Source organism: Pygocentrus nattereri, chromosome 5 (assembly GCF_015220715.1).
Source record: "Pygocentrus nattereri isolate fPygNat1 chromosome 5, fPygNat1.pri, whole genome shotgun sequence".
NCBI lineage: Eukaryota > Metazoa > Chordata > Actinopteri > Characiformes > Serrasalmidae > Pygocentrus > Pygocentrus nattereri.
Window position 1 is genome coordinate 25,494,436 of NC_051215.1, and position 25,281 is coordinate 25,519,716.

Here is a 25,281-nt window from a genome sequence, read left to right on the forward strand (position 1 = left end):
TGTGTGTGTGTGTGTGTATGTATGTAATGTTTAGGCAAATACATGATTTTTTGCAGCAACACTCTAAAATTATTCTAAATTTTTCAATGCATGGAGATAAAGTTAATTTAATTTCTTTTTGCTTCCAAAAGTCTAAAAATGACAGATGCAATTGTTGCAATTGTCCAACTCTATGTATCGATGAAGGAAATTACCAAAAAAGATAATTTAGTTATAAACAGTTTATTATAAAACAGTTTATGTTCAAATACATGTTCAAAAATAAGGCAACTTTAAAAGCAGTCAACTCACTAAAACCTTTGTTCTTACTTCCTAAAATGTCTAGCAGCATAATCAGAAACAACAGACTTTTATTTTCACATTCTTTTACAAAAGAGAAGCCAATGTATTGCATCATAAAGAAGACCCCAAGTGACCTCCAGGGGGAAATTTACTGTGTTAGGTGGTCTGACCTCAAGGACAAATGTTTCTCTGAGTGTCTAAGTAGATGCCTGTTTAATTTGAAATTGGTCTGAAAAGTCAGGTGGCACAACTAGTAGTGGTCAAATGGTGCAGCCAGGCAATTAAAAGCATTACATATAATTGGGATATATTAATGCAAATATGTATGCCGATATAAAAAAGCACATCATGTCCTTTAATCTTTTTAAGATTTTATAAAAATATTAATTTTGAAAACCTTTTTATACCAACCTTGTATCTCCGAAATTAGAACTTTACAGGAGAAGGAAAAAAAACTACTTTACTTTTAATGTAAAGTCAATGGAACTTTTTTACAAGTAATTTTGGGACATTTCTTTTGGTCCATTCACCATGCAATTTACATGCAATGTGAAAAAACAGGCATTTTCAAATTCTGTGAAAAACTGAAAAAAATGGAGGTACAAGATTTTGTTCCAACAGCAGCAATACATACATACATATCAAGCTAGTAAGAGTGACATTTCCCCATGCACTAAACTACCCGACTGAACCAGATTCAAACTTAAATGACTTTGGATAGAAAATCAAATTAGTGGAGATATTCAGACAGAGTGGGTTAAACAAAGCCCTTTCAGAAATGACTTTTTCCACTCCCTGAATAGTTACAATGAACTGTTGCTTCATGAACAGTGGAGTGAGCTTCAGCTATGTAACCCAAGGTCACAGATCCAAATCTCTCCTCAGGAACAAAGAGAGACCAGAAATCTCCAATGTTTAATCTTCTGTTATGCTATTGATCAAGGTGAGATATGATAGATACGACACAGAAGTTCCCACTTTTGAGCAGATGTACTGAACTCTTTCTTTCAAGGAGACTTTTTATTGAATGATCAAAACTGTGCCAAACAGAAAAGAAACAGTGAAATGTCTTTGTCAAAATTTCATTCCTAAAATCAAGCCTTTGTCATGCCAATAATGCACACTGCTGAAAAAAAAGAGAACTCTAAGAGGGCTGGAGGGCTAACAAGAGTTACTTGATGAAAAGCTGCTCCCCTGTAACAAGACTACTCAATTCCAATCCCAGAGGGATTAGACTGAACTGCAAAGTTAAGTGTTTTCCCAGCATGGCATGATAATTAGCTTGATAATTAGCCAATGAGTTAAATCAGGGAAAGTACTGAACCTTGCAGTGTTGTGGACCTCCAGGACAAGACGTGCCTGTGTTTCTCCAGTAAGGGACAATTTTAGGAACCCGAAAGTGTTTACACCTGAAGCTTTTTCTTTAAGGACACTGCAGCAAAGGTGCATGCTTCCAGTCCTAGAAGGCCAACACAGTTCTTGATTTCAGGGGTTTCCCTGCTCCCTTGGCCATGCAGTTCAGTTCATTAGCTAAATGTCAAGCACTATGTGAGTCCCACCAGGTGTTCGAGTACAGAAGACACTAAACCTTGTATACACTTAAAGATAAAGATCCTGAAGGATTCCAAAAAGAACCACTCTCAATGTGGAGGTTGTTTCTTTACACTTGCACATCTCATTTACTAAAATGGTTCTTTAAAGAATCGTGGTTCCTTAGGGTTTTTCTCTGTGACCTCTCATCAAGAACCTTTCATTCTTAATAAAGGTGCAACAAAGGGTTCTTTGAGTCATGCCATGGTAGAACCACTTTCAGTTCCATAAAGGTTCCAAAAGAGATTCTAAAAAGAGCCACTCTCAGTGCAGAGATCTGTTCTGTGCATTTGAACATCTCATTTACCAAAAAGGGTTCTCTTATGATATTGGCCCTCATTAAACATCTAAGCTACTTACCTTTTTGGGTCACAGGGGCTGGGGCTGCTGCAGTCTATCCCAGCACTCACTGGGCAGAAGGCTGGAAACATCCTGGATAGGTCACCAGTCCATCAGAGGGCAGATACAGACATACACATTCTCTCTCTCTCTCTCTCTCTCTCTCTCTCACACACACACACACACACACACACATTCACATCCAGAGAAGTTTAGATCACTAATTATCCAGACTGCATGTCACTGGACTGCTGGAGGAACATGGGGAGAACATGCAAACTCCACACAGAAAGGACCCAGGTCACCTGGCTGGGGAATCAAATCAAGGCCCTTCTTGCTGTGAGGAAACAGCGCTTCCCACTGCACCACTGTGCCACCTTCAAAGGGCCCTTGGTTCTTCACCAGTTTAATCTTTCTCCCTATTTCTTTTGCAGTGTGTGGAGGTTCCATAAACCTTAAAGTTTTTCATATCCACACATCATTTGCCAAAATAGTTATTTTAAGAATTATGGTTCTTTAGGGTTCTCCTATGATCTCCAAGATCCTTTCTATCACAATACCGCAAAGGGTTCTTTGAGTTATGCCATAGTAGAACCACTTTTGGTTCCATAAAGGTCCCTAAAAGGCTTTGAAAAAGAACCACTCTCAGAGAACAGAGATCTGAAGATCTGATTGATCAAAACGGTTTATGATTCTTTAAGGTTCTTCTATGATTTTCAAGAACACTTCACGCAATTAAAAAAAGGTGTCACAACCTTGAGTGAAGCCAGAGTAGAACCTCTTTTGGTAACCCCTAAAGAACCTTAGAACCTTTTGAAGGCCTAAAGAACCTTCACACAACATAAAGTTTCTATACCAATTTAAGGTGGAACCTTTACATTAAATGAGGGTTATTTAAACCTTACAGCAGTTCTTCATGTGCACACATCTCACTTACAAAAGTGGTTCTCTAAAGAATCATCCACTGAAAGGTTCTTTAGGGAACCAAAAGTGGTTCTTCTATGGCACCGCACAAAGAACCCTTTTTTACTTTGTAAGAGTGCCTTTCAATCATGAGTACTATTCAGTAAGTCTATGAGAAAACAAACAAATCAGGACATTCGCAAAGCGCTCTGCCAATATGACCACTTCGATTTGACCCTTTGAACAGAACATGCACGGCCACAAATTGCTTTACCTTCATACCACACAATACAATTGGAACAAAACCCTGCGGATTCCCTTTAAAAAAAAAGAAAGAAAGAAAGAAACACCAAGACATTAATATGACACGGCCTGGCCAGTCTGACTCCCACAACCTCTTTTGATTTATTATAGCTGTCACAGACAGACTCTTCTCCGAGATGATGCCTGGTCATGTGACCCGCACTGCACCATGAAACGTTTTTTCCCAGGCAGCTCCTTTCATCTCAGGCTTCAAAACAAAATCCTATACATATTGAAGATTAGGAAAAGGGGGAAATCTGTGCTTGCCCTTTCTTTCTCTCCATCCAAGTCCATTTAGATTAGTGCAGATGTGGCGTTTGGCTGCTGCAGAGTCAAATGCAGCTCTAGCCACAGGCCCAGGAGTAATTATGGCTAAATACTACTGGTATGGGGTTGAGAAGTAAGTCTGTGCGAGCACGGCAATAGAATTAGCGTAGCATCGATTTTTTATGATTCCAAGGATGGGGAAAGTGAAAATATAATCAACAATGTGGCAAAGCTGCTCAGCGGATTAATGCATGTTCCAGTTCAACCTTTGTTATTTCCTTAACCTAATGGAGGCTCCAGAACAGCTGTGCTGCATCCTCGCCCGCTGTAGAGATCTTTAAATGGGCCCATCCTATGTTGGCCATTTCCCAGCATTTAAAGAAGGATGTAGGGTTTTAATTCTGCACCGAAAGCCGTCGCGGTGAGATCCTGTGTGGCCTGGGGCTGTCGCACAGTTGTTTGCACGAATAGTTGACCCATAACAAGTCATCACCTTTCTCAGCACCAGGCAGTGCTCTTTCATCATACGCAGAGAGGACTCGGGCTACTCATGCGTTACACCCCCCCACCCCCCCACCCCTGTAATCTTGATTCAGAAGTGTCGAGAATTCGCCACTGGGCTGGAGTGCCTCCAAATTGCTTGCCTCTTCAGTGCTGACTTTGCGGGTGCATGAATAAATGATTTTGCCAACAGTGGATAAAACCCCTGTAAGCTTGTGCCACTGTTTTAATTGCTTCAGCCACGCTGTGTGCATACAGTGGCACGAATGAGGATGGGAAAAAAAAAAAAACACACAAGACATTTTTCCCACCTGTTTTGGCCCCTCGGTTCTGCGAAACATATACGTTCTTCAGACGTCTTGAGCATTTTAGAGTGGCATTTATTAGCTGCCAGTGTGGCACTTAAACATGACCTGCAAAGCTTCCTAAAATGCTCCACGTGAACGTTTCTGTATGAAAACAGAACCAGATGAGTTCGTATGCATTCAAACTTTCACTACCTAACAATAAGCAGCACTGTGCTAAAGTGTTAAGCACCTGGGAAAATTAGATTTGACCCTACAGTCCCACTTTGTTGCCTGTAATGACTGTGGAGTGACACATCAACAATGCATGCAACAGCAGTGTAATCGCTGGTGATGTATGCGCTGTTGCAGATGGATCACAGTAGCACAGCTTATGTAATTACATACAGGAATCTTGATAGTTTTACCAGAGTATTTTCTCTTATGTAATTACGTACGTGTAATTGGGTTATTACATTTGTATGAACTGCTGCTTTTCTTATTAAAACAGGTGGTTTATATTGGCCTAAATGATTAGAGCACATTAATCTGCTTAAATGGCAGTGTTCCTAATGCTTGGCTAGCTCTAACAGTATGCCAGTAGTCACATTGTTGTTACAAGTATTGTTCATTTTAAATACACAGTTAAAAGATATAACATACACAATATAAAGTGGGGCTGACATTACTTTTCCATACTAAATTGCAGAATATTAGCCAACATGAAAAGCAAAACATCTGTTACTTTGTTTTTACATTGCTGTAAAACAGGACTTGAGAATTTAAATTCAACAAGCAAAGTTGAATGAAGCTGAATGAATCTGTGTTGAAATTTCATTTCATTTAAATGCATTTATCATTTCAGACAGTGAACAAAGTGAAATACCACTCACATGAAGTTGCTTTTAAACAACAACTTGCAGAAAACGTGCCAAAGTGAAGGAAGATCTGTTAAAATAAATGAATTGTTTAAAATGCCAAGTCTAAAGCATTATAGCTGTGTATTGATTTCATGCCAAAGTGGATTGTATTCAATTCTGATATTGCGTTTTGCTTTTTAATTTTCATTTTAATTTATATCTTGATGTATTGTTTTTCAGTAAAAAGGTCAAGCACTGTGAAAACAGTGTAATCGTTTTCATTTTGGCACATATTCCACACACTGTAAAAAAATACATTAAAATTACTGTAAATTACTGATTATTAGTTGCCTTTCACAGTACTTGCACCACAGAACTGCATAGTAGTAAGCTGCTAAAATACTTTTAAAAATACAGTAATCTTTTGTAGTTTTGCATAACAACTGTAATGTGCCTTTATTATAATTCACTGTAAATGTGCATATGATACAAATTACTTTTAATTTGATCATGAAATTAAATATTTATTCAACATGTTTGCATCTCACATCTTTTCAGACTTTTCTACTTTTCTTAAGTGTTATAACAAAACCAGTAATAATAAATTCTAACATTTTATTCAACATATAAGTGTTCTAGCATTTGTACAGTTAAAATAAGTAAATAAATAATACAGCATACTTAAAACACCTTAAAACACCAACACCTAAAATCAAATAACTATAAATTTAAATTGAATTAAGATGTGTATGCCTTTTTAACTCTGCTGTCAAATCCAGTCAGTACTGCTATGGGGTACAGCTCAACTTCCACCTCACAGTAATTTGCTGTGTTCTTACAAAGAGCATCTTAATGTGATCTTGATTTCATGATAAAATGGTCAATTTAGAATTTTAATGTGGAAAACTAGTGCTGACAGCAATTAACAGTGCATGTCACTATGGAAAAGTAATGTCATGTGTCCACTGCATCTCGCGTTTTTCTACTGAAGTGGCTGCATTTTGATTTGGCACAAGCCCCTCACCATATTCTTCATCCTGTAGTCGTTATGTTTACCTTACGTTTGCCTTCTGTTTAATTTTCTGTGCAAATAAAGTGTTTCTGAAGTGTTTTGTGCGGCCCGTACCATCCATCGTTGTGTAATTATGCATTATAGTGTGACCAGCCGAGACTTTTTTGATGTTTTCCCCCGGCTCTCCAGCTGTTCTGCCTGTTTGTCAGGCAGACGGGTCGCCGCTGATTTCCACGCCGTGCTTACACAGAGAAAAAGCTGGAGTTGTTATCGCTGTAATCTCGCATTAAAAAGTGCACGGTGCATTGATTGAACACTTCTCCGATCCTTTGGAGTAATTGAATGAAGATGTTTAACGTGTCCTCTTTAAGACATTGCTTCAGCAGACAAGCGAGCATTGCCAAACAATTCGCAAAGGCTACAATTCTAGTTGATGGATGCAAGGCAGGCTTCGTCAAGGCTTTTTTGCCATTCAGGCCACTCGCCAATCCGGAAAGTTGATCTAACTTTTTCGAATGACCCTTCTCCCACCGCGATCCCACCCTGTTATATAATTGCATGAACTAAAACTGTTGTTGTTAGTTAAAGTAATTCATCATTGCTGTGACATTGACCCAGCAAGTCAACAGAGCATGTTGCCATGCATTCGTATGCATGGCTGAGGCAAGAGGTGCAGAGGACTCCTAATGCAGTAACTGAACTGCCACTCTGCCTTCAGCTTTTGCTTCATGCTCTCAGCTCAGGCAACCGTACTTAGATTTTTTTGATAGATGTTCCAGGTTTGAAGCGACGAGGTCATTAAAAGTGAATCGATTTATTCTTGCGCACGAAAGCAAGAAACACATATTAGTGTAACATCATGTACCCCCCCACACACACCCATGAACTGATCTTTTAGTAACAGGTGACGTGGGATTTATGCATATTGTGCATATTAGATTGAACACTCCTGTCAGTGTGGTACTTTAACCTGACCTGCAAAAAAGGGCTTCCTGTAATGCTGCACAAAACTGCAGTCATTGCAAAAGTTTGAACACCCTCCAGTCAAGTTACATTAATTATACAGTTACTTAACTAGATGTAAAATAATAAAACACACACATACATATCTTCTGAGCCTATTCCACTGGTCATCGGGCGGAAGGCAGGATACACCCTGGACAGATTGCCAGTCCATTGAAAAACATCTCCACTTTAAGACCTTTAGGTTGTTTTGTTTTTTTATGTGAGGGGTTTTAAAAGCAGAAGAAGAAAGGAAAAGTTCAAGCCCCTCACCTGACCCCTATCCCTTTTGTGGTGTTGGACTGACCACACGCTGCTGCAAATACCTGCTGTTGTACAGTAGTCGCTTGAATGTGTTGAACATTTCCCACCGAGTGTGTTGTTGAGGCCTAGAACAGAAAATCATTCTCTCCATCTGGCCAAAAAATCTTCAGAGTATCATGCACCGCACTTCAGGATATTCAGATACTTTTTTGGCAAGAACAACTTACACAGTTTCCTCTTATGTTTATGATAAACACTACAGAATGGATTTTTTCTTGAGTGTATATATATATATATATATATATATATATATATATATATATATATATATATACACCCAATTTCGACCAGATAGGTGTTAAAACGGCAGCCTAATCCATCACGAGCGATGACCTTTTCCATTGAAACGTGTTCGGCTGTGGAGTGTGTGCAGGTCAGTGAGTGATCCCTCTCGTTAGGCCTGCGCTCGTGGCAAATTTAAAATGTTTGCCATGAATAGTCTAATCAGCATTGAAGCAATTTTCACTGTAGTGTGGAAAAAAAGAAAGAAAAGACAGAAAAACAGAGAGGATGTGTTTATTCCAGTATGGCGCTACACTGCAATGCATCAAGTGTGCCTTACTTTTGGGTGGGGAGTGGAAAAAGAAGAGAAATCCCATCATCCTTTTCTAGCACAGCAGTCACAGTTCATCTCCATCCCACTGTGCCTTGTCTTCTCCAGTTCTTTATCAAATTTGATTCCCTCTTTGTTCGCCCTCCAACCCAAATGCGGCCCACTGCAAGCCTTTACCTTTGCAGCTATGATAAAATACCCCTCGCTATGCTGGGGTGACAATCCGGAGGCCCTGAGCTGAGCTTTATTATTATTTTTTTTTTATCAGTGCAGAAAGCCGCACTGGTGTTCACTCGAAAGAGAGAGAGAGTCGGGCGAGCGACATGTGAGGCTGCTGTCTTGTTTTCCTCCTTTTTAGAATTATTGTAATGTGTGAATGGGAACGGCAGCGCTGGGGCCCCCGCTCAGGCTTCCTGGGGGAGAATAATTGCTCTGGGCCCTGCGATAAAGAGCAAAGAGAGGATGAACCTTCTTCTCTAAGTGATAAAGAGTGTCACAGAGGAGGCCTAGGGGAATATTATGAAGGTAGAATGATTTTGTTATGAATATGAATGTATATATTAAAAAATGGCCCTAATGCTGATGTATGGATGTAAGGAGGTTGGGCTGGGTTGGAGGTTGGTTTGGGTCTTTGCTTAGCTCAACAGATGATTTGCATTACAAAGCATTTAAGGCTGCTACTTTCAAGGAATTATTATTTGAGGCTGAACTCTGAGGGAAGTGGAAATAGAGTTTTACTGTTAATCTCTGTGGTAGTCCTGAATGATATATCGTCTACGCAGATAAACAGTGATACTGGTATTAGTGTTTTCGTCTCGGACTCGAGAGTGTAAATTAATGGACTCTGCCTCGTCATCATTCCGACTTAGTCTCGGGGTAGTATGGACTCGGAAATTAGTTTCAAGTGCGAGTCTGAGCTAACTGGGGACTTTTTTCCATCATTTAATATCACCGCCATCATTGAACATCAACAAAACCTTCAAACACAATCAAACAGTCCTTTCTCTACATGTGTAAATGGAACCTGTTTAAATCTGGTTGAGGATCTAATTGATCTTTCCATGACAGCTTAACTAGGTGGTATTTTATTTTTTGATCTTTACTGGTTCCACGATTCAAACCTCCTCTGAGGACAGATCAGAATGATACTGGAACTATTTTTTTATTTAATAATGAAAATGGATGTATATTGTTTGGTTTATATTCAGCTGATTTAGGTGGTGATCCTGAATGAGTTTTAAAGAAGAAGGAACGGAGAAGAACCTCACCATCATTTCACTGCTGTCGGAACAAAATCTTGGGTAACACTTTACTGTGTGGTACGGTTCACAAGACTACATGACATCTAGATAAGCTTGTCATGATGACTGGCATAGACCTACATAAACGTTTATAAACACCTACTCCAACAGACGCCATTTGCTATAAAGGCCAAGTTAGCTAAAGTAGCCTTTATGACCTATGATGCCTATTGGAATAAGCATTTATAGACATTTATGTAGGGTTATGTCAAGTGTCATGGTAAGCTTATGTGCATGTCATGTAGCCTTATGACAGAGCCCTACAGTAAAGTGTTACCAAACCTTGTCTCTCCATTTTAATTGCTTTTCAGTTTTTGGCAGAATTTGTAAATGTCTTGTTTTGATGTTTTGATCTGACAACAGCGATTTACTTCCAAAAGTTACAGTGCAAGGTTGGATTAAGAGTATAATATGATGATGATAATAATAATGCATAATATTTTTAGGGTATGTATTATTTAATGTGGTCTCCAGGTCTCAGTCTTGACTCAGAATCTATGTGTTCTGGTCTTGGTCTTAACTTGGACTCACATCTAATCACCTTGGCTGCAACCAATTGACACTATGATATTGCTGTTGAGTTTCAGCAACAATTGGTAATACTAATAGATCATGATATAATGACCAATGAACTTTGTTTTTTATTTCATTTTTATTTTGTGCACTTTATTATGGAAACTGGCAAATGTACAGAAATGTGTTTTCTGCCTGGTTAACATTTACAGTATTATGTTTTGCTGAAAATGAGTGAACACATCCTCTACAGAGAACCACTTACATAGTACATTTCTCTGTACATTTAGCCTGTTTTCTGTTTATTTGCTGAGTTTAACATATTGGCACAAATATATCATATAAAAATATAATATAATATAATATAATATAAAAGATAGAAGATAACATAATCTTTACACAGGCCACATTTAATGTTTCTCAATATGTCAAATTTAGTAAATAATCATTTATTATGCATTAAAGTCTGCAGAAGTGTGTTGTCTGTAGACACCCTGTAAAAAAAAAAAGATTCAATGTTTTAACTTAAAGTATGTGACCCGGTTACCTTAAAATTGTGACTTCATTGAACCTATAGCAAGTTAACAGCAATAATCTGTTTTACATTCTGTTCACTTATTTGAAGTTCAGTGAGCTTAAAATTTTAAGGCAACCACGTCACATACTTTTTCAACTTAAAACATTGAATCATTTTCTGCAGTGCGATGTGTTCACTTACCTTCACTCAGCAAAACATCAACTAACCAGGAGTGTCCAAACTTTTGCATGGCAGGTTTGCAAGTCATTTTAGCTTAGAGTAGTAGAGAAAGGCTCACTAACTTTATTAACACAAACATGATTATCTAATACTATGATTCCGCATTATATTTGAAAAGTGTTGTAATATAAAATGTTATTGATTCCATCAGGCACTGCTGTACATGCAAAGCAGCTCAACTTCAGAATTCAAAATTCAGAGTAATTGCTTTTGTTCTACCCCCACTATACAACAGTAATTACACAATTATGTAATTAATTACATAATGTTATACATAAGACATTGTGATTGATGTTGGTAGATATTAACAGTAGAAATGTTCAGCATTGTCTAGCAATTCCCATATCAGTGCATCCCTAAATATTACTTAGGTATTATGAGGATGATGAACAACCTGTTTTATATAGTTTTTTGGAGAACCTTTGAATGTAGTTCTGTATACCATAAAAAGGGTTCTAAAAAGGGTTTTTGTGTTTTTGCCATTTTAAATGAACCTTTTTTTGTGGTAAAACTACTTCCTAATAGTGTACATACAAACAAAACATGATTTGGAATTTTCATGTTTAAGAGTTTCTCTGCTTGTTTAATATCAAATTGCCATCCACTGATATTAAACGACATGCAGGTAATTCAAGCGCACAAACAAGTTGTCTATCAGAAGCAACAGAAATCCATACGACCTAAAACCACGATACAAAAAAACAGATTTAAGGTTGTTTCTAATCATCCAGTGGTTTTGTTTCTGAAGGTACTGATCAGCACATTCCTCACACCAGACTGATACCAGTGAGGAAGATCTTTAAAAGATAACAAAAGAGATGAGAGAATGGGATGGAGTTGTAAAAAGAACTGGGGATAAGAGTGGCAAGAGATGGAGCGATACAAAGAGAAAGAAGAGGAGTAAGAGAGACAGAGGAACAAGAAAGCATCAAGGGAACCGGCTGCAGTCAGACTTCCTTGAAGAGAGAAATGAAACCAATGTTCAGTGTTGTATAACTTTTGAAACCCCAGGGCAGGGCCAGAAATTGAACAGTGTAAAAATAATTAGAACACCAGGTGTGGGCACAATGAATCTGAGGCAGCGACTGTTGACAAACCAATGTGGCCCTCTTCCTTTCACACTGTGTGAAAACTCAATTTCAAGTTTCCTCCATAACGTTTGCGTGGCGACCGAGAGCAGACAGTCAGCGGACCCCGAACAAAGAGTGGGAGGAAAAAAAAACACAAGTCAGATCCAAGGGCTAAAATCAATCGCGCTAAAATACTGAATTATATACGCTGCTTATAAGCACACAGAGTCAGTACAATGGAAGCAAAGATGATATCTCAGTGGCCTACAAAGATAAGTCTTGAAAGGCAGTTATTAGTTACGCGGTACAGTTTTAATGGTTTTTGATGGCTATAGCTACACCAGCATGGACATTATGGTCCATAGCCAATTGTGTTTTGTGAAGTACTTTTCCATGACGAGCCATGAGTGAGTAATTTATGGATTTCATCGACTCAAATATGCAACTGGAAAAGGTCACAGGGGTTGATGTGTGATCTTCCTCTTCATTAACGAATTAATTGTGTTAGTTTTTACAACGCATGACCACTGAGGCTGGCCTTTTTCTAAATGCTAATTTATTTTAATATTGCTTTATGGTGACACTTTTTTCTGATTGGTCCTTTTTAGATGAAATGCACACTAAACAGACTCTCAGTGACATGTCAAAAGCATTTGAGGGCTTGGACTAGGTTTTGGGTTGAAATTAAGTTTTGGGTAAGGATTAGGGCCAGGGTTAGGTTTTGGATTTTGAGTTGAGGTTAAGGTTAGGATTAGGGCCAGGGTGAGGGTTAGGATTAAGGTTTTGGGGTGAGGTTACGGTTAGAGTTAGGATTAGGGCCAGGGTGAGGGTTAGGATTAAGGTTTTGGGGTGAGGTTAAGGTTAGGGTTAGGATTAGGGCCAGGGTGAGGGTTAGGATTAAGGTTTTGGGGTGAGGTTAAGGTTAGGGTTAGAATTAGGGCCAGGGTGAGGGTTAGGATTAAGGTTTTGGGGTGAGGTTAAGGTTAGGGTTAGGATTAGGGCCAGGGTGAGGGTTAGGATTAAAGTTTTGGGTTGAGGTTACGGTTAGAGTTAGGATTAGGGCCAGGGTGAGGGTTAGGATTAAGGTTTTGGGGTGAGGTTAAGGTTAGGGTTAGGATTAGGGCCAGGGTGAGGGTTAGGATTAAGGTTTTGGGGTGAGGTTAAGGTTAGGGTTAGAATTAGGGCCAGGGTGAGGGTTAGGATTAAGGTTTTGGGGTGAGGTTAAGGTTAGGGTTAGAATTAGGGCCAGGGTGAGGGTAGGATTAAGGTTTTGGGGTGAGGTTAAGGTTAGGGTTAGGATTAGGGCCAGGGTGAGGGTTAGGATTAAAGTTTTGGGTTGAGGTTACGGTTAGAGTTAGGATTAGGGCCAGGGTGAGGGTTAGGATTAAGGTTTTGGGGTGAGGTTAAGGTTAGGGTTAGGATTAGGGCCAGGGTGAGGGTTAGGATTAAGGTTTTGGGGTGAGGTTAAGGTTAGGGTTAGAATTAGGGCCAGGGTGAGGGTTAGGTATTTGGTAAGGTTGGTAAGGTCAGGTTTTGCATGATGGAAGTAACATAATAACAATACATCTACTTCATGTAAGTAATTATCAACAGAACATAAAGACTTTACTTAAGAGGAAAACACTTTATTTTATTATACTATATAATTGCTAATGTAAGTCAGTGAAACCAGATGTTTTTCCAAGTAATTGTTTTGCTATTTCTTTTGGTCCATTCATCATGAAATTTACTGGCAATATGAAAGGCAAATACCAATTTCAAATTATGTCAAAAAAACTGAAAAGCTACAAAAACTGAGACACAGTTTTGTTCATACAGCAGCATGCGTTTTGGAAGCTGCTATGCTGGTCAGCAGCAATGGAAGTTGACATGCTTATCACCAGCAAAACCAGCATATGTTGTGTTTTAGATGCTGGTGTGCTGGTTATCCAGCATGACCATACTGGGTGATCAGCTAAACCAGCATGAGACAAGCATAAACTAGCCTAGATTGGCTGATGACTGTTGTACAGGAAATGTTTTACATTATTTACTCCTCACTGCAGGAGCTGAACTCTGCTGTAAACAGATGCATGTCTCCAGTCATTATGTCTCCCCCCTCCCTCTCTCTCTCTCTCTCTCTCTCTCTCTCTCTCTCTCCCCCTCTCTCCAGTACAAAACTGTGTCATGAATGAACTTGAAAAATGCCCTGTTTGTTTCACTTGTAAAAATACATCCTATGTGGTCGTATATGTTGTAAAGAACTATTACAAACTGGATTTATTAATGAATGGGAAAATATACACCCCCCCCACCTTAGGTCCCCAGTAGGCTGTATTTAATTAACGAGTGTAATGATGTCACTGTCTAAAGCCAAACTCATTAAAAAAGATGGTATTTCAAGTGTTCTTTAATAAACACGATGGTTCTATATCGAACCAATACACTCTTTTAAAAGATGGTTCTCCAAGGGTTCTTTAATACAGACAATGATTCTATACGGAACTATGAACACTCATTTGCATGGTGAAATGGTTCTAAAATTAATGGAAAAACCATTTGTATAGAGGTATATGGTTCATTTTTGAAAACGGTTCTATATAGCACCAAAAAACGGGTTCTGTTATTGTCACAAGCTTGACACTGCAAAAATAGCAGAACCCTTTTCATGACTCTATATAGAACCGTAATTTACTATACAAATACTTTTTCCATTAATTTTAGAATCATTTCACCATGCAAATGGTTCTTTGAGTGTTCATGGTTCTATATAGAATTATTGTCTGTATTAAAGAACCCTTCTTTTTAAAGAGTGTATTACAAGAAAGAAGAGTTGGGTGCAGTATGTCAAGTTTAGAAAAAAGCTGAATTCGCTGCAAAATTCCTGAAGCTGAATGATAAATTACCCATGAATCCAAGCGGTAAGGTGGAGGTCAAAATGGCTGTGTAGAACGTTTTACAACATTTCCTTAATTTATCACATCTAAAACTTTGAAATAAGCCCAGTGGAGCTGCATTGCTTAGAAAAGTACACCTGGAGTCATTATCTTCATCCAGCTAAGTTAATTTAAGTTTTAGTTGTGATAAATTGAAGATTTCTCTCGTTCCTTTCCTTCATTCTTTCCTTCTGTCTTTTTAATTTGATCCATTGTAGAATGATGGTAGAGCAATCATTTTGCTGATTATTTAGGCAGTTGGGTTTATTGAACATTTATTGAACTACACAGTCAGAAAGTCATCAAGCTTTTCATCAAAAACAGCCAAAAAAACCCCAAAAACCTAATTGGAATTTCACAGGATCTAAAATTAGATGGGTAAGACCAATCATTTTCTGTCTGTAAAGTTACTTCAGCGATCTGAAAAGAGCTTATAGAGTTACAAAAATCAAGATAAAATAGGATAACAAGCAACAACTTAATGCACTGGTCATCATCCCAGGAGACCACTGCAGAATTCAGTTCTAATCTACAGTAGTGTGGACATGGCACTTTGGAATTATTTAATTTCCAAACAAAGCCGCCATTAAGTAAGAGTTATTCATTTTGAGCATCAGGAAAAATGGAAACATATATTTAACAGAAGCTTAAACAACACACTGTAATATAAAATGCTTCAATATTTAACATGTTAGCATTTTCCCTTTATTTTTTCAGGAGACTCACTTTGTTTTTCAGACATCTGCTCTACCAAAGAAGTCATTTGCATTTTCTTGTAATTATAGTCGTAGCCATTCATGTAATTGGTTTTAATCTCAAACACATTCAGTGATGTGGAGGTCTGAACTCTTGGTTGGTCAGTCCATTGTTCTGAGAATGCCAGCAGCTTCTTTGTTTAAATTGCAAATGTTCTTCCATTATGTTGATGTTGAAACTAACTAACTTTTGCACAGGACTGTATGTGCTTTAACTGCGTTGAACACTGGTGCCTGTGGCTTTATGGCTGTGACATATGACTGTGCTCATTGTACGTGCTTCTGTTTGAGGCATAAAAGCCAAAATTGGTCAAGATTAGCCTTGAAGTTACATCAATTCCAGAACAGATAACCACACCTTCACTGCTAATTGACAAAAGTCTGCTTAATTCATATGCTGATTGATACTACCACACTCTTAGAAAAGAGATTCTTCGATGGTTCTTTAGTAAAGGCAGTGGTTCTAAATAGAAGTATGAGTTCTGTACAGAAACATCTGCATGCTTAAATGGTCCTTTGCATGGTGAAATGGTTCTTCAGATTGATGGTGGATGTGCTGATCCGTTTTGAAAAGGGCTCTATACTGCACCAGAAAGGGATCTGCTATTGTAACAAGCTTGTATTGTAACAATAGCAGAACTCATACTTCTATATTCAACTTCTAAGTTAAACTGAGACGGTCTTTTCCAAAATCTTGGAAATAGAAGGAAATTTAGAGATAAGCCTAAAATTATTACAATTTGATGAATCAAGATTTGATTTCTTAAGAAGTGGTACAACACAAGCTTGTTTAAAAAAGTCAGAAACACAACCTGAAGTAAGAGATGCATTTGTAATACACAATAAGCAAGGAGCAACAGACAACAAGACCTTTTTAAAAAAATTAGATGGCATAACAAAAAGGAGAAGAGGAATGACGCAAGCCTTGCACAACAGAGACTAAATCCTCCAGAGAAATTGGTTAAAATTGATCAAAAAGAACCATATTACAAGGAGGATGAGAAAGCATTGAACTACTGGGTGACAAAACAATACTAGCTCTTATGTCACTAACCTTATTTATAAAAAAATTTTTTTAAAGTTTTTAAAATAAGCTCTTCTCGCACCTCTAACACGTATATTAAGAACAGTTAGAATGTCTTTTAAATAAAAATAATGAACTTGCAATTCCGATTGTTTCCATCTACGCTCAGCTTGTCTATGTTTTTTCTTCAGAGCTATGATTTCCTCATTTAACCATGAGGAAGGATGTATTATAGATTTAACTCTGGATCTAATAGGTGCAATTTCATCTAACACAGTAGTGCATAAATCATTAAAACAACTACCAAGTCATTCACCTGATTACAGTGAGTCATAGAATTATATACCTTAGAAAAAAAAACTGGTAAAAGTATGCACAGAATCATTATTTCTACTACTACTACCATTACTATTACTACTACAAATACTAACACTATTACACCTTTGACTACTACTACTACTACTACTACTAACAAAATTATCACTAACTACTGCTACTACTACTATTACTACTACTGCTACTACTACTATTACTACTACTACTACTACTATTACTACTACTGCTACTACTAACACTATTACTACTACTACCAACACACCACTATAACTAGTGCTACTACTAACAGTACTACACTATAACTACTTCTGCTTCTACTACTACTAACACAATTACCACTATAACTACTGCTGCTACTACTACTACTACTAACACTATTACAACTATAACTATTTCTACTACTACCACTACTACTACTACTACTAACACAATTACCACTATAACTACTGCTACTACTACTACTACTAACACTATTACCACTATAACTACTGCTGCTACTGCTGCTACTAACACTATTACCACTATAACTACTACTATTACTAATGACAATGATGATAATAATAAAATAATAATAATAATAATAATAATAATAATAATATATGTAATATCTTTGATGTCTTTGAAATGCATTTGATTTGATGTCAATTGTTTTTTTATAGCTTATTAAATGATCTGAAATCATTCATGAATAAACTGATAGAGACTTCAGTTTTATTGTGAAATACACTATATATTATGTATTTTTATCATTTATTTATAATATGTATTTTATCATTGTACTTTTTGTAATTATATATTTCCAAAGAAACTGGTCTGCTGTGCAAAATGTAAATTAACACAAAATTCAATGATGTGCAAATCATTTAAACATAATACTTTGAATGAAATATAGGATTTAAATGATTTGCACATCATTGATTTTTTATTTTGTTGGTCAAATTTTGAATTTGGTCATAATGGGCTGGTGCTGACACTGAGAAGTATTGTTTTTTGAAAAATATATACCCATTTTGAATTTGATGCCGCTCTAAAAAGTTGGGACGGGGGCACCAAAAGGCTGGTAAAGTTGTGTAATGCTTAAAAAACGCCTGATGGTCAACATTTGACATGTTGTCATTGAAGCATTTCCAATTAAATACAGGGTTTAAATGAATTGCACATCTTTTCATTTTGTTTTTATTTTCATTTTTCACAGCACCCCAACGTTTTTTGGAGGTGTGGTTGGGCAAAAATTAGATTCCCCTTTATAAACTTAATTTGTGCTATAATTCAAAACCTGTCTGCTCATATCATCCTGTACATGATAAACTCAGACACACTTCAGCTTTACAGTAAATGTTGTTCTTAAAGCTGGGGCTTCGTCCCCATCTTCCCATACCTTTTGGCCAGCAACCAGATTCTGCAATTTAAATTAAGTCCAGTGTTGATTTAAAATAACCTTCATGTAAACTTTCATGAGCTTGTACTACATGATATCTCTGCAGTCTGAATGATAGTCTTTTAATGTGCTTATGCATCGTTTCTTGCCAGCTCTTAATTTCACACCTGCTGTTTCATTAGTTAGCAATTAAGTTCTTCAAGGTGAAAAACATGGTTCCTGAACTAATTTACTCTCAATCCTACAGTGGTAAATAACCGAATGTAGCGCTGTTGTGGCTGACCTATTCGCTAAGGAAATGAGGATGAGTAACTGAATGGTTTAATATTGATGATCAGGCGAGACATGTTTGGAATCCAAATTTTGCTTCTTTAGTTTAGAACTGGACAAGCAAAGGATAACGTTGCTAACATATACTAGGAATCAATAGTCACCCAAATAGCCCAAATCATTTTTTGTAAAAACATTTCACCAAAATGTCCCTCAACCCACTCAAACCACATCCAGGTCTTCATTAAGGTCGAGCAGAGTTGGTTAAGAGCACAGTATGACTTACTGAGAACTATAAAAATGATCAAAACTGTGAGCAGCCACTTCAGACAACAGGGTCTATATTCACACACCACCTCTGTAGTAGGAGAGCTGATCTAGGATTAGTATTTGTGATATTGACTGTCATAAATATGGAGCGATCTGATCCAGTATTAGCCCTGCTTTGTGAATAAAAGCCCTGGCTACCCAAAATGTTTTTTGTTTCATAGTATTCATAGTAAGTCTTACTGTGCTCTAAACAGTGCTGCACGAAATACACAAATCATGTACTTGAGTTAAAGTAGAGACACCCAAGGTAAAATATTACTCCAGTAAAAGTAGAAGTTCCTCCCTTTAGATCTCCACTTGAGTAAAAATTACAGAAGTATTTGCCTTCAAATGTACTTAAGTATCAAAAGTAAAAGTACTAAAATATTAATTAACTTAATGCAACTCAGTTACAAGTTTAATAAAAACTGGCTTTAAACTCAGGATCACAAATGAGCTCCTTTACTATGTTGATCTGTAGGTCTCTGTTCATAAACATAAACCAGCCCAAACTAATTTACTATAAAATGAAAAGGTGTTTGTATAAATTCAGAAAAAAGCCGCGTCAGTCACGACTGCATATGTGGACATATTTCTATATTGTGCTCTATTTACACAAGTTAGGTTAGTTCATCATTTATGTTGAATAGACTCTCCCAAAATTTTACGCTGATGCGCTGACGTTGAACCGTGTGCTGCACTGGGTCGGTATGACCAACAGGTCAAAACAAGATCAAAACAAAGTGACCGCTGTGCCCTGATTGGTGTTCTTGCTTTGCACTTCTTTCATTTCGACATGTTACGTTTTTATACACACAGAAACCAAAACTTTGAAATGTAGCTGAGTGAAAGTAAAAAGTCGCCCAAAATGAAAAATTGCAGTAATATACAGATACACAAGTACAGTAACCAATTACGTTTACTTCATTACTCTCCACCACTGGCTCTAAACCACATCAACAAATCTGTACAAGCTTGGTGAAGATCTGGAATAAAGCTAGCTGAGAGAAGTTTGTGATATAGTTTTACAAAGACGGTTTGGGCCATTCTGGATACCTGGATACCTGGATACTTGGGATACCTCGCAGGTCTGGTTCCAAAATAAAGAAATAGAATTCAGACCTCAAATATATCTTGATTGACTGTCTGGTGTGCACTCTCAGAAATAAAGGTATGAATCTGTCACTGGGGCAGTGTCCCTCTTGTCAGTGGGGTGGGACCCTCATGGGTACATCTCAGTACCTTTAGTCAGTGAACATAACTGAACCATAATCCACTAAAATGATATGTTGTAAGCTGTACTGACTCCACACACCCCGACTCACCTCCAGCCCGTTTATTTTATTGCTCTGTTTTAAAACATTCAGTTATAAAAAGGTACAAATACAAACTTCACCTGGAAAAACTGATTTAAGGTTCACAATCAGACCCTAAAACCATTGTTGAATCTTTGATTGAACTTTTATATTGTTTGTACTTTGATGAATGAAAAATATTCCTGCACAGAGCCTTTTTTTCTAACAGTGTAAGTGGAAAATTGGGTCAATTTGACTTTTTTGTTTGCTGAACTATTCATTTAACATCTGTAGCTGCTCTATTACTCTGTCTAGTTTAACTAGCAGACAAACAGTGAAACAGTCAGGGATGCTGTAATAGTAATCTGAGTAATATATCGAGTGCTTGACCTTCAAATACAATTAAAAAAGGATATTTAAAAAAAAAACAAATGTTGGTGTCCATCTCTGTTGATAAATATGTTTGTATGAGGTGCTAAATGTTTTTTTGAAAACCAGACCCAAAGGAAAAAGAGGGCTTGAAGAACATGTCTATAGTACATGCAGCACAGAGTGTCTTATAGTCTGAACTGTACTGGAGAAGAAACAAAAAAGCAAAAAACAAATGGATCCTCAGCTAAACTAAATGCATCTCCTCTACATCAAGAATTTTTTTTAGGGCATTGAGTGCATCCATTTATTTATTTTTTCTTATCCAGCCTTAACACAGCTGGTGGGGAGACTCTGCCTTTGAACGTATTCCCGTTTGCCTCTCACCACCTCTCTGCAGCCCTGGAATAAACAAATGAAGAGAAAAGGGAATGGATAAGTTGAAAAAAATTCAATATGTTTCTTTATTTTCCAAAGACAGAGGGTTTTCAGGTAGAGGAAACAAGAAAAAGTGGTATTATATCCACTTTAAATGAGAAGATTACATTCTCTTTGCTGTTTTAACTCTAGAATAAAGATCAAATTATAGTTGAATTAGAATAGTGTAAAAGTACAAGCCATATTCTGTTTAATTGATTTGCCTCCTAATCTTGATTAAATCTTTTACACAATATTTTCAGAAATCCGTGTTTTAATTACATTGTTGCTAATAAGAAAATTGCATCACACTCACAGAAAAGCCTTTACACATTATTTAACACCCGGCGTCTACCAGGTCTTTCATGCATTCGCTTGTCTTCTTACAGGACTAAACGTGGACGTTTTGATTTGCGTGCTGGGTCATCGCTGTGAGAGATGCACTTACGCAGAGAGCTGACCAGCTCTCTCTTTCTGACCAGACTGGTCAGAAAGAAGCAGGACATTACGTAGAGGAGGAATGCTACACCTGCTCTCTGAGATAGCTCTACCCATAGAGTTCAGATTCAGCTCTAATCAACAGACACAATCCAGCTAATCAAGCTCTTCACGGGCGTCAGCAGCAGGTGTGTCGGCTTGGCGGTGGAGGTGAACTTTAGGAACTTAAGGAGCAGAAGTGAGACTCTTACACATTCATTCCTTTAGCCAAGACTAATTTTCCAATAATTACTTTAATTAGATAATGATTGCTGATTTTAAGTATTACGTCCGGAAATCAGTGACCACCTTTCCGTTATTTAACTTCGTTTTTAACAGTCAGGGACAAAAGGAAAAAAAAAACATATGTCACTGAAAATGGCACAGCCTAAATATCTCAATATAATATCAGTAATTTAATATAATTCTTCTGTTTAACTTTATTACAGCTTCCATTCTTTTCAGAAAACTCAGATTTTCAAAGAAATCTGCAGTCACACTTCCAAAGCTCAGTCTTAGAAGTTGGATTAACAATTTCTGCTTTTCATTCAGAGATGTTGAGGTCTGGACTCTGGAGCGGTCAGTCCATTGTTCAGCTTCTTTGTTTGATGTGTCTGTCTCCTTTTCTCAGTGAGGTTCTTCTTGATCAGCTACACGTCCTTTCAGACACACAGCGCTGAGGCGTCCTCACATAGTGGAAGGATGGACAGAAACACCTGTGGATGTTTTCAGATCTGAAGCAGCTTGATTTTCTCCTCTCTCTCAAAGATGAAAGCTTTAAGTGCTGTTTATCTGATGGAGGCAGTTTTGGTGCCTACCAGCTCTTCCAGGTGGTTGTTAGGAGCCATATTTTCTCTGGAGCTTTTAACTATTTTTTAAACCCCGGTTTTGGAATCTCTGAAAAAAAATAATCTCTCTTTTCCTCATAAATATTTTCAGAAAAATTAAAAATTAAATTGAGGGTGGCCTCTGACTTTTGCACAGTACTGTATGTTTGAACTGTGCCAGATATTGTCATATTGTATTCTAAGCTCAGACAAGATATTATTTTGAAATACTTTTAAATGCTTTTTGACCTACTCTCTCCATCAAAACATGCCTCTAAGTGAAGTAAGTACCTTTTGGGGTTATAAGAATAATTCATGTCAGTCTCTTGATATCTTCTTGATTCAGAGTGATAATATAAGCATGGCTGTCAAGTTTTGGAAGATTAAAGAAAATGAGCAGGAATTCAGTTTTAATGCAGTTATTTTCATGCTGTAGTGTCACTTACTGCCCAGAGTCCATCAAAGTTGGTCGGCTGACTCAGAGCCAGATCATATGTCTGTGTATCAAGTATGGTAAGGATTAGACAAAGCTTTAAAAATTACAACTCTTCTTTAATCTCTATAAGTAGTCAGGCTTGCAATGACAAAATATATATTGTTACACTACTTTACTTGCTTTTTTTTATTTGGGCAGGTTGCTCAAAAGCCCTAAAAGTATAAAATAAATGTCAGCAAGGATTCTGGTGTGAGGCTGTAGAGGAACAACTTTTGGCTCTTTAAGCCTTGTGTGGAGTTGATGTGTTTGTTACTCGATGGTCTGGTGGACCTACCACATTATTGCTTTTTTAAAATCAATACAGCCATAACAATTTATGTAAAAATATTGGATGTTTAAAATATCACAAGTGGCCAGCATTGGGTTCTCCTATAGCAGCTGTAGCCAGTCAGCAGCCTGTCCATGTTGTCCACCCACACACACACACACACACACACACACACACACACACACACACACATACTAACACAGATACACAGCAGGCCATGTAGGAGAAGAACAGAGTGAAGGAAACAACACCTCCACACTTTTACTCCCCACGGGTTCCTTCACGAGTGAAGGCGCTAAAAATGGGTTATTTTATATGTTCTTCACAGAAAATGAGAAAAAGGGCAAAGAATCTGAGGTTATCTGAGGTCATCATTTTTCCTTTTGATAAACATTGAAAATGGACCCCACAGACCCCAACACCACACAGGGCTTAAAGAACTTTTCAATAGATGTTTTCTTAAAGAATTTTTGTAAATAATAAATAAGATGAGATGACATGTGAAAAACCCTCAGGGCTTTTTAGGCCTTCAGAGAGTCCTAATGATTTCTGTGTAATAAAAAAAATACATCTCTGTAATTTATAGTTATTTTTAATTGAATATAATGAGGTTTGTGTTTGGAACTCTGTACTGTATGAATGCTTTTCTTTCATTGTTAAATTGTGGGTGGAAACAAGAGTTCAAATTTTGACAGGCCCAAAGGAAAATCATCCAATCAGGAATTTATTTTTGGAGGTATCCCCTTCAGACCAGAAGGGATGCATTTTACTTATGGTTTTAGGTGCAATCTGTTGTCTGAGCATTTGGAGCAGCAGAAAAATAATAGATTATTTTTAAACCGTCAGTGCTTGAAATAATAAATTGTATGTAATGTCAAGAAAAGGAGATGATTACAAGGAGCTATAATTAATCCAATCGATCTAATGAATGTTTCTCCTTACCGAGCCTATAATAGTTTCAATGCTACTCATAAAATATTTCGTTTTTACACCTATAAAGTAGAAGCGTTCCTAAAATACAAATATCTGAGGCAGGATACTGACAGTTTGAAGCCAAGATCAGGTGCCAAAGTTAATGAAACCCCTTGTTTTATTACCACATTAAAGAAAGCAAACGTTCCTCTCTCAATCATCCATGTTTTTCCAGAGAGGCTCTTTCCAGAAAAACCATTCGGCTCTTTTTGGGAAATTACTCTCTGTGACAGGATTTCCATTATTGTCTCTTTCAGAGTTTAACAGCCTTTCTCTCCTACAAGCTCCAATTCTCATTCCTGGCCCATTTTTTAATTGCTGTCATTCTAAGAGCTGTCATCCTCTCACTGTCCTGTTTGCCACCTTCATCATTGCCAGTCACTGAAATTAGAATTGACCAGAGAAGGCTGAGAAAGGCAGAAGATAGATCATGCTAGAAAAATGGCCTGCTCTGCAGAGAGGGGGCCAGAATTTATAGATTCATACTGGGGCTGTAAACAACAGCATGACCCCTCTCTCTGGCTACATGTTGATTCAATTTGTATCTATTCTCTAGGTATACAGTTCTTTTACTGATGTACTTGTGTCAGGGTGTCTCTGCCAAGGGTCCTTTGAGGAGACCCAATTTTGGAGGCTTCTGGAACTTCACTGGTTTATTGAAAGTGGTCTTGAAATGGGCTTTCTGATAGGCAAGGAATTCTCAGAGCTTTTAAAAACATACGCTTATAACAAGATGCTAATTACGGTGTGTCAAAACACCATAAACATCTTAGGAAGATAACAATGCAGAGGCACACTATCCCTCTAAGATGAAGGCACTAATAACAGGATGCTCCCTCATGGAGGTTTTTTTTTTCTCCATGATAATCTACACATTAATTGCTGCTTTGGTCATGCGCTCGAGGTGAAAATGAGACAAGAATCATTTAGTCATTATTGTACAGCATTTCAATTACAGTGTCTCCCAACATCAGTGGGTATAGACCTTCTGCATATAGAATCAATTTCTTAGAGATCACCATTAGAATAGGCTGTTCCACACCTGTGCGAAAGGCAATTAGAAAGGTGCTAGACTGGCTAATGAAATAAGGAAAGCTCCTTAAAAGCGGTGCCAATGATTTCAACTTTATTTGTCATCTGTTTAAATGCCCGTTGCACGTTGGCGAATGCTTATTGCCCCTATGGAGACGTGATGACGCAGGTCATTATGGCCGTGTTTTAAGATCTGAATGCGACTCGACACACAAATTTGTCTGGTTTAATTCGCCACGCAACGGTTCGTCATCAAAGATTTATTAGCATGCCGTTTACG

The 25,281-nt window shown here is 37.5% G+C and overlaps 1 protein-coding gene across 2 annotated transcripts in view; it reads left to right on the forward strand.

Moving 5' to 3' along the window:
• The window catches only part of LOC108425438 (CUB and sushi domain-containing protein 1), a 664,112-nt gene that overhangs the window by 189,429 nt on the left and 449,402 nt on the right, over positions 1-25,281 (forward strand). The window lies entirely within an intron of this gene.